This window comes from Trachurus japonicus, chromosome 8 (genome assembly GCF_045865225.1).
Source record: "Trachurus japonicus isolate A0001 chromosome 8, Traja_1.0".
In the NCBI taxonomy this organism is placed as follows: domain Eukaryota; kingdom Metazoa; phylum Chordata; class Actinopteri; order Carangiformes; family Carangidae; genus Trachurus; species Trachurus japonicus.
Window position 1 is genome coordinate 32,738,935 of NC_140914.1, and position 11,029 is coordinate 32,749,963.

Here is an 11,029-nt window from a genome sequence, read left to right on the forward strand (position 1 = left end):
CAAACTTTACCAACAATTATAAACATCCTTTGACTTTTCAGGATCACGTGATGGAAGGTATACTGTACATTTATATTTTTTGACCAAAAGATGAATGCCTTTTATTTGTTGTGTGTATAAAAGTTCTGGAACTTGTGAAGTTTATTCCAAGAAGGAAGTCAGACCACGACCTTCTCTTTGGTGAATCTAGAGGGAAAAGATACACATATTTGCGGAAAAAGAACAACTTTTAAACAAAGCAGTCATTCATAATGCATCACAAAGTCTTTGTAAGTATATGTGTAAACAATTTGAGGAAACACAAAGAGAGAGAGCTTCCATAGCTGAACAGAAAGTCTTTGCAAAAAGGAAGGAAGGAAGCAAACAGGGATCTTGGACCAGCAGATGTAGTTTGACCACTAAGTGCTGTGCTTTCACTGTCAAATGATATTTCATCTTATGAGTATGTTGAAAATAATATACATTATAGTCACCTTCTACTGCCATCAGATGGAGTTTCTGTATTGCACAAATTTCTCTTTTTCTTTCTGCAGAAGAGTTTTAGCTCAACTCTGTAAGAAACTGGGCTCAGTGTTGTTGCTCCCAGCAGCAGCTGATGAGTCTAGTTTCAGTAACACTGCTCAGTCTTTGTGTGTTCTCTTGAACTTATTCTGTCTTTTTTAGAGCAGTTTGGTGTTTGATCAGCTTGGTTCGGTGACCCTGAGAGCTCAGCGCACCGCAACTTCTCATTTAATGCTTTTAGTGTGGAACTCCAGTGGGACACCAACTGGCAGCATATCAGATGTCCATCTACATTATATTAAGATATGATACATTTGTAAATATGTCGGTTGTACATGTTATAGCCTTTAAATGATCACTGATTAAGCTGCATGTGTTTACATTTTAAGATGAAACCTGAAACCTTAGATTATGTCCACTTGGATTTACATGATGTGTAATGTGATATACATTACACCTGGTGACATCACTTCCTAGTTAAACCCTTCATACTTTCTAACATTGGTATCATGATACAGTGTAATGTTTGTTTCCACATACAGACTAGTAGAGTATTTACTGTGTTGTTGTATGATCCCATCTGTGTGATGTGAGGTGCAACACTGTCATACAATGAGCCTGTGACATGTATGAGGCTGGTTATGCTCTCTATACTCTGTGAAACGTTGATGGCTTGTCAGGTTGTTCTGGTTCCCACTGCCAGTAAAGTAAATAATACATCCAGGTTCATCTCCCATGTTCGGTTGGAGGAAAACCAATATGATGTAACTTGCACAACATAATCCTCGCTGTTGTTATAAGATGGTGAAGTCAGAGAGAAAGCCGTACCCACTACACTGTATAATTAATTACAAAATAAAAGATTTAGTGAGATTTTACTGAAGCCTAGGGCAGCGTTCCTCCTCTGACATACAGTATTACAAAGTTACAACTTCATTACCATATGAAAGTTATTGGAGAAAGTGCAGGTGCAGCTGTAATGAAGGTATTTGTGTTCTCAAGCTACACGAGGTTCTTAAAGGCAGAACAACTTTTAAACTTGTGATTATATAATAGTAGATTGTGCAGTTATTATTATTATGATGAATGCTAAGGGAATCAGAACTATTTTTGAGATGTTTTGGTCTCAACCACTGTGTCAATCTGATGGTGGCGTGATACAAAAAGGCCAAGGGATCATTGAAATTAATGGGGTTCATTAACTGGCAACTCAAATGTCTACACTAAATTTCACAGCAATTGTTTTTTTTTTTTTACAATATGTCCGTCTGGACCAAAATGCAGGACAGACGTTTGTGTTCAGAGAGCCCCACCCCGATTTGCCAGTTTGGAGAAGACTTGGAGTGCACACCAACCGACTTTATGACAACTAGAAACTGGGGATCACACATTTAAAGCAGAACTATGCAGGATTTGGGCTGTAATTATTGTGGCTCAGAGTCACTGTGATGGTTGAGTGACCTGTTATGAAGTGAATGGGGTCTAGGCCAATGCGCTCACCCCCCCCACTGGCTGAAAACCGCACTTGCAAGATCAGTCGTCCGTCTCGGTGTTACAAATCTCGTCAATGGATAGAAGTATCGCGAGAAACTGCCTTCCGGCAGTACGAGATAAGAACGCACATGACGTCATGCATGTCACGAATCGTGATTGGTTTGAGTTCGGAAAGTCGGAGGAAACCATGGAAACATGAAATGTTTACTGATGAAGTTCAGCTTGTGGCTAACAGGGAGCTAATGCTAACACAGATACACACACCATGGGTCTTTTATAAGATAATGTAATACATCATGACACACACACACACACCTTCGCGTTTTGGAACCTTTATTCCTGTGTGTGTATGTCTGTGTCTTTGTGCCTGTGTGTGGCTGTATTAGCGTTAGCTCCGTGTTAGCGTTAGCTCCGTGTTAGCATAGCGTTAGCTCCGTGTTAGCATAGCGTTAGCTCGGTGTTAGCAGGGCTTAGCAAACAGCAGTAAACACAAGCACGTGTAGGGGGGGTGGAGGAGGTGGCGGCGGCGAGGTTTTACGACAGTGACATGTGCCTCCCAGAACTGTGGGGGAGCTCCGGAGAGGGAAAAAAAGAGAAACCAACGAAGGAGCGAGCTATTTCCGGCCGACTTGCAAAGTTCTGCTTTAACGACTGCACAAGATGAGGGATCACAGACTACACGATTTGTCAAACCAAGTGAAGCCAACTGAACACAACAAACTCTCAGGGGAGTGACAATTCTAGAAGTAAACAAACATGGAGGACATATGGCTCGCTGCTGCTGTTGTTGTTTGTGCAGCTACCTGCTGTAAGAAATCCAATAAGGGAGACATATTATGGAAATATCACTTTTTGAAGACTCTTTAACATTTATTTAGGTGTTTGTCTTGGCTTCCAGACCCCAAAATGTGAGAATTGACAAATAAATCTGTAATGTTCAGGCTCCCTAGGTTGAAATCCATGTGGTTTTATGAGCTGTTCCCTCAGTTGTCTTCCAGTGATGTAACTAGGATTTGAATTTGCATAACCCCACCCCTACCTGGGACCAGTAGAAGGGGCGGGGCAAGCAGTGGTTCATTTGCATTTAAAGGGACAGACACTGAAACCAGCCGTTCTGAACAGGGCTAAAAGATAAAAGAGGTTGCTTTCTGGTCACCAGTTTGACAGTTAATGCTTTAGACTACTTTCCTCACATCGAGGATAGCAATTTTAAAGGAGACATATTCTGCCCCCTTTCCACAAATTCAAATAGTTCCCAGGTGTCTTAAAGACATGTCTGTGACAGGTTTTGGTCAAAATCCCCCAAGGATCAAACATCACAGCTCTTTTCATCCTCTCTAAACAGCCCTGTTCAGAACAGCTGCTTTCAGTGCCTGTCCCTTTAAATGCAAATGAACCACAGCTTGCCCCGCCCCTTCTACTGGTACAGGTAGGGGTGGGATTATGCAAATTCAAAAACTAGTTACATCACTGGAAGACAACTGAGGGAACAGCTGGTAAAACCATCAACCTAGAGCCGAACATTACAGATTTCTTTGTCTTACCTTCCACACCTCAAAATGTGAGAATTGACAAACACCTAAATATATGTTAAAGAGCCTCAAAAAGTGATACTTCCATAACATGTCCCCTTTGAGGTAACCCAGTGTTTCCACCAGTGAGTTTCTGTTGGATTTGTTTCTGTGTATTGAGCACAGGCACAAGGCAGCTTCAACACCCTGGTTCACACAACTCAACTGAGAGTCTGTGGCAAAGGTCAAATGAACACTAACATTCAAACATTGATGGTATTGACCTGACAAGAAGGGTTGAATAAAGATATTGGTTGGTTGGTGGAGCTTCTCCCATGTTGCTAAGTCTTTATTCTGTACTGTCTGACCTGTGGACCGGTCACCAAACACACAGTAGCTACTAATGGTCTGAACATACCAGTAGCCTTCTGTGCATTTTCTCCCACAGGGATAACTTGGAATTTTCAATCGCTCATTACACAAATAACACACAAGTTATTAACATCAAGATTTCTGCAAAATCACTGAAAGAGCTGAAGAGCAAGTGCATTTCATAAATTCATCTCCTTCTACCTGAGACCACAAACTTATCAATCACTCCTCAGGGGGGAACTACACTGATGCTACAGAATGAAATCAAATCAAGCCTTGGCATGGGGAACTGACAAGAGGAGTGGTCTTTCTTTCACCATGTCAACACTCTGTCCTCAAGTCCACAGTGCCAGTCGCTGTTCATCCAGGAATGCAGATTTAAACTTATCCAACACCTGCTCTGTTTGGCTCCCTGAACTAACCTCCTCTTATCCCAGGTAAAAGAGGTCGCTCCCTGGTCACCAGTTTGACAGTTAAAGGGATACGCCAACATTTTTTTGTGTGTGTCTTGCCTCACTCCCGAGTCCGTGACCAGCAGATAGACACCATCCTTTCCACTGTGCGTGCAGTAACAAGGGAGATAGAGCCGTATCGCCGTAATTAGCTTAGCTCAAACACTGGAAGTGTATAGGTAGTGTTAGCCTGCCTCCTACCTGAGCCGAAACCAGCAGTCAGAATTTCATTTTAGCTCTAAACTCTGTAAATATTTCACTTTATCCACATTTCAAACATGTTTAGGTGAGAAAGTAGCCGTTTAGATCAGCAGTGTGTCGTTAATTTGTCTAAATACCAGCTGTTTATAATTTTGTTTGGACGAATTCAGCGCTACTCAAGCTAGCCGTTGTGACCAACACACTTCCTGTTACTTTCACAAAATAAAACACCCGTTGCCCTTTACATACAGAAAACCATGAGGATAGAATTTGTGCTTTTACTTTGAAACAGGAAGTTAACCTACCCTCGATGTAGCTAGCTTGAACCAAAATAAACCGTCTTTGCTTGAACCCTCCGTTTTGACCGATCTCGTCCCGTTAGCGGCATTTGACCGCTCAAGATGCCTTACCGGAGAGTTCTGTCAGCTCTGAGACCAAGATCGGCCGCCGGTTTCTGTTTAGAGTTGAAGAGTTTCTCTGATGACTTTAGGTGGAGGCAGGCTAACACTACCCATACACTTCCAGTGTTTGAGCTAAGCTAATTAGCTACTTTAGGTGGAGGCAGGCTAACACTACCCATACACTTCCAGTGTTTGAGCCAAGCTAATTAACGGTGCGCCATCTCTGCCCGTATCTCCTTTGTTACTGCACTCACTGTCGGAAAAAAATGTTGGCATATCCCTTTAATGCTTTAGACTACTTTCTTCACATCAAGGAGACCAACTTTAGCAAAGAAGGGATTCACGTGCCTCTGTGACTGCTGCACTAAGGAGTGGGGTATAGATGTTTTCAAAATGAACTCATCCATCACCTCTTGTTCTATGAGCTGTTTCCCCCTTTTTTCTCTTGTCAGACTCAAATTAAAAAGAAAAGCAAATTAAAAAGAAATTAAATTTTCATATTTACAAATTCACTTTATAATTTGTTTTTGTTAAACTAAATAATGAAACACCAAATCCAGACAGGTTCTGAAAATAAAGGTAAATTCACCAAAATAAAGGTCTATCTGTCTCTACACAAGGATAACAACAGAAGACAGATAGAAATCAACAATTATATCCATTTCTCTGACAAAAATGATAAAGTTACATTATCACTTTGTGTCCAATCTGATCTAGACTGGATTCAACTGGATATTAGGTCTGAATGTTCTTGGGTATATTATCAGCATACACAGACCTCCGTGATCCTGAAAAAGAATAGTTGAAGGAAATGAAGGAAATATTTGTTTGTCTGTCTCAGTGTCTTCCCAGCATAAAGGTCGGCAGCCAAACAGAGAGGTCCACCCACAGCTGTAGGCCGCCTTAAGAAGCTCCACTGTATTTGACCCAGATCCTCTGTTAAATAGTATCTAAGTTTTTTTTTTTTTTTGGCATGGACACAGCCAGCGACGTGATTTGTCTGCAGATTCAACTCACAAGGCGTTCCTTATCAAATATTTATCCTCATTTTGGATTCAGAGCTGTAACTGTGAAGTGCAGTCTCTGTGTGTGTGTGTGTAGTGTGAGCATGTGCTAGCCTGTTTTCTATGTATGTGCACATGTGTTTGTGCATGTGCATGTGTGTGTGTGTGTGTGTGTGTGTGTGGGCGCGTGCGTGCATGCATATCCTTCCACCCAGCTCTCAGCAGGGCTGTGTTTTGTCAGATTAAAGTAGGCCTGATGCAGAGTGTTAAGCAGCCTGCTGTCTGTTTTGGTTTTGGTGTCTATCACAATAGTAGCCATGGGAATATCACACTCTGCTCTGCCCCGGGGTTAGAAGCACGCTGCTGCTCTGGTTAGTTCATCCTCTCGCTGCCTCCATCTTCCTGCTGCTCACTCTATCTGTATCTCACCCGTCGTATCTCTTTTACAGTGTTGTTGCCTTTTGACACAGACTCTGCAGGAATGAGAAGTAATAATGTAGATGTCAGTCTGTCATTTTGCAGTGTGGCCAAAAGCATGCACACGGCCTCCTCCAGGTGTCTAGTACATTTATTCTCTGGCTGTGGGTTTGATTGTCATATAACTACTTAAATGTACTCATAAATACTTCATATTCAGTATCAACAATGTTTTCTTGATATACCGCGCCCCAGTTTTGTGCCAGTATTTCACTCTTGAATGTATTTATTGATTCCTCAGTCCTCACTCTCCTATATTCTGTTTTCTTGGCTGTCTTTTTATTCTGATACTGATAGACACTGAACACAGGTAAGTGGCCACTGACATTATTAATCAGTACTTACTGATTTGTTGTCTGTCTCATATGTTGTCAGTTACAGTGGCACAGTTGGACGTGATGTCAAGTGATTTTTGGAATATAGACTCAAACTCTGCATTGTATCAATAGATTCATGTATTATTTTGAGTTTATATGGATTTGATATGTCAAGTCACCACATTTTGTTACTTTTTTATTTAGAATATATACTCTCCATCATTAAAAATGTTCATACCTGGTGACCTGTATGGGTTTGGCACGTTACTTTTAAAAAGTAATTAGTTGTACTTTCCCAAAAAAAAGTAACTTGAATTACTACATTTTAAAAGTAACTGATTACCGGGCATTATTTTTTAAATAAAATGCTCGAAATATGACTCACCTCACTAACCCGCTAACCATCACTCTAACCTGTAGGATACTGAGTGAGTCGGTTGGTGTCAGAAGTGTAGCCTAGATATAACGTACACTTTAACAGGTGTGTTATTTTGTGAAGAGACTTCTTGAGTGAAGTAACAGTGAGTAACAGCGCATTTTATTGCCAGTAAAGGTAACAACGTTATAACAGGGGAAACTGTATAACTTTTTTGATTACTCGTTACTGAAAAAGGCAGCGTCGTTAGTAATATAATAATATATTCTTGTTAATTTTACAACATATTTCAAGGGTTATACATTCTTATAAGTTATCTACCACAATTGTCATACTTTCAACTACTATGAAATCCAGTTTTTTATCCACATATAAGGCAACTCCTCTCCTAAATTCATAACCCTCTAGCTCAAAGTCCACCGCTTCCTCAGAACTGATCCAGGTTTCCAATCTAGCGATTATACTGAATGGCTGTCTGTAAATAGTCCTTGATGTTATTGAAGTTGGCACAGAGGTTTCTACTGTTGATATGGATAAGTGATAGCTTGTCCTTTGATTTAATGCTCTGGTTATACTGTTCATCACTGTAGTTCATAATACTATAGAAACATGTCCTTCTCCAGATCTGTTGTTCAGTGAATTCAAAAGTTTCCAATTCCAGATGGTGATTAGGATTAATCCTCTAAGTTAAATGCTGAATATAGTTTATGGATGAGGTTGAGGATGTTCTGCTGGTGTGTGTCATGGTTGTGTGTTGATGTTTGTCACCTCATAATCCAGATCTTGATGTTCGTAGATTCGTTTACAGCCTTACCACCATTTTTTCCTGCTTCTACCCTTGGTTTCATTCACGTTTTCATGTGACATGATTTATCTATATATAATATTGTCTGATTCGAAGTTTGCAGGAACAGTTTCTTGTGTGCATGGTTTCTGGTGTGCCAGGCATGGGCAACCTAGAGATCTCATTTCTCCACAGGAAGCATTACTGTAGTACACATTCTCCATGGAAACTTTGACTGTCACATTTCCACTCTGTTCTTCATACCAGAACATCCTGGATATTCTTGTTTGAAAAAGGGATATTGTTTTTACACCATTAAAAAGTGACATATGTTTGATAGGAAACTGCAGTTGTGGGACCATGGGAGGTCCAGAGAATGGAACAAAAACTGGTACAGGTCTGTGCTCGGTGTATGTCGGCTTTCCTGAGCTGCAGGTCCAGCCCTGTCGTTGATCCACACCATGAAAACTATCTACTATCTACTATCTACCTGCTTGTTTCTCTGCTAAATCTGAAGCTGGAATGTGGAGGACAGATGGAGGATGGTACAAACATGTCTGTTAGTGGCACATAACATCTCCGCTCTGGTCATCCAGCAAGTGCATTGTTTTGTTTTTTTATCATACTAATACGAGTAGCATGGGATGGGCCTGTTGTATCTTGCAACTTTTATGCTGCAGACTGGTGTAGCGTCAACAGTCAGTATTAAAGCTATGGTCTTATTATTATTAACATCATTTAGACGGTGGTTTTGGCCTTATAGTGTGACAAAAAAAATCCATTCTTATCTTTCTCATCGTCTTTAAAATCCTGGACCATAGCTTAAAATATTAGCTTTTTTAATCATGACCTTTGGAGACAGCAAATGAAGAAAAGTAGCCTCTTCCACATTCAGCAGACAGGTATCAGCGTTCTCAGACCTGGGTGTTGGATAATCATATTCTCAGAGAAATACTGTTTTAAATTCTCCCTACAGAATGATCTGTAATCTGTAGAGAGAATTAACCTCTAACCTGGTTTATTAGTAAAAAATATCAATGTTTATATTAGGACTTTAGAGCAGTTGCATTAATGCTCTTAGTTTGACATGACCAACTAATAGAGGCACATCTATAAAAGTATAGCTATGAGTAATGTGTGTTGTTAATGTGCCAAAGTGTCCTTGCTATGGTGTGTACACTAACAGGCACATCTTGCAAAAAATTCAATACGCGACCACACATCTGCCACAGCACTTGTTGTCTTTAGTGGAGTCACGTCGGCCATGTTTTATGTCTCTTATGAAAGACTTACTACAGGGTGACAGCTTCAAGACCATAAAAGGCATACGTATATAAAAATACCTTTTAACTAAGAAACAGCAGCTGCTACAATGAGGTTAATGAGGGTGAACAACAGTCAAGTCATCAAACCACAGCTGAGTTGTGCTGTGAGTTCATCACATGGTGTTTTACTGTACAGTACTCCTGCATCCTGGACCTATTCTTTTGAGTTCACGTTGTATTCGTTCTCCACTTCCTGTCTTACATTGGTACGTCTACTCATCTCATACTTCCTGCTATCATGTCTTTCCCGTGACCCCGCCCCTAATGTGTTGCACCCGGTCTCATTGAGTCTCATTATCTTCCCTTCCTCTTGTATTTAGGCCACGTTTACACAAAGCCAGGCATTTCCAAAAAATTATATTTCCCCTTTACTTTTTCAATAATAAAACCGTTAATGCCAGATCGTTTTCAAAAAAAACTCATTTACATGAACCCAAATGAATACATCGTTAAAGGTATAATATGTAGGAATTCCCCCCATCTAGCGGTGTGGTTGCATATCTGAACGTATTCTTAAGAGCTACTATGACCAAAACCTTTAGGCATAAAGCCATGCTAAATCAGAAAAGGCCAATCAGAACCATGGAAAATAAGAGAACAGCAATGAGTGACAAGAGTTACTGCCTGTTCCTTCTGAGATGGCACAAGGTTTGATACTGATGCATTTTCTGGCTCATTTTCCTAAATCTCCACTTTGGCCAGAGTTATTTGTTTTGAAGGTCAGTTTTTGTGTGAACAAAAGACCAAAACACAGAAATATCAACGTTTTCGCTATAGTACTTATAGTCTGCGTATTCCTGTATGCTGTATTCGGAAACCGCATACTGCTAGTACGTACTGATTTGGCCAAAATGCAGTATGCAGTATGCAGTATGCAGTATGCAAACAAAAGCTAAATCTGCAGAATGCGAAAAATTCCCGGATGTCGCACCGATTCGGAAAATATCTCCAGTAGGCATCTGACCAGTCTACATTGCGTACTGTATCCCACAATGCAATGCTCCCCTGACGTCTAAGGGCCGAGATATACTTGCTGTAAACTACGCGTACGCGAGCTGCCGCGCGTATCCTGCGTCGCGTCACCTCGCGTCGATATGTGCGTTCGGTCGCAGCTGACGCATCAAACGGACGCAGATTACGCGTGGCAGCCATGATGCGCTCGCGTACGCGTAGTTTACAGCAAGTATAAGGAGGGCTTAATTGTAACCAAAGACGGTTTAGAGTAGTGAAGTATCTTTGCTGTGTACTGTAACCATGTTATATAGCTTAATAAAATAAAAGTTAATGCAGACTGATCGGTTCATTGTGAAACATTTATTTATTTTTGTTAATGTGGTGATTTCTGTCCATCCAGAGCCCCGAGGCAGCGCTGCTCCTCTGTCCAATACACACAGGAAGCTTCACTTTTCATTCAAACAAACTAATGCTACTGCCACAATTGTTAGATTTCATCACTGAGACCAACATTTATCTCCTACAAATACTTTAACCAGCCGGTGGTAAACCTCTAAAAACATGCGGTTGAGTTAATTAGCGATGGTTTTCTCCCCCGGGATGAGGACGGAGGTTGGCCGGCCGAGCAGCTCTGCAGACCGGCTGCTGTCTCTGTGATGTCCCGGTCGCTGCGGAGCTTCACGTCCAAAAAACATCGGAGCAAACTTCTAAACAGCCGTCGTTTGGATAAACTGGCCGTAGATTTGGGATCTAAACAGTTACTTTCTCACATGAAAACATATTAAAACTTAATAAAGTTAAGTAATAACAGCGCTAGAGCGGGAAATAAAACAGCTTTTCGCCTGTTTTACAGCTACCGC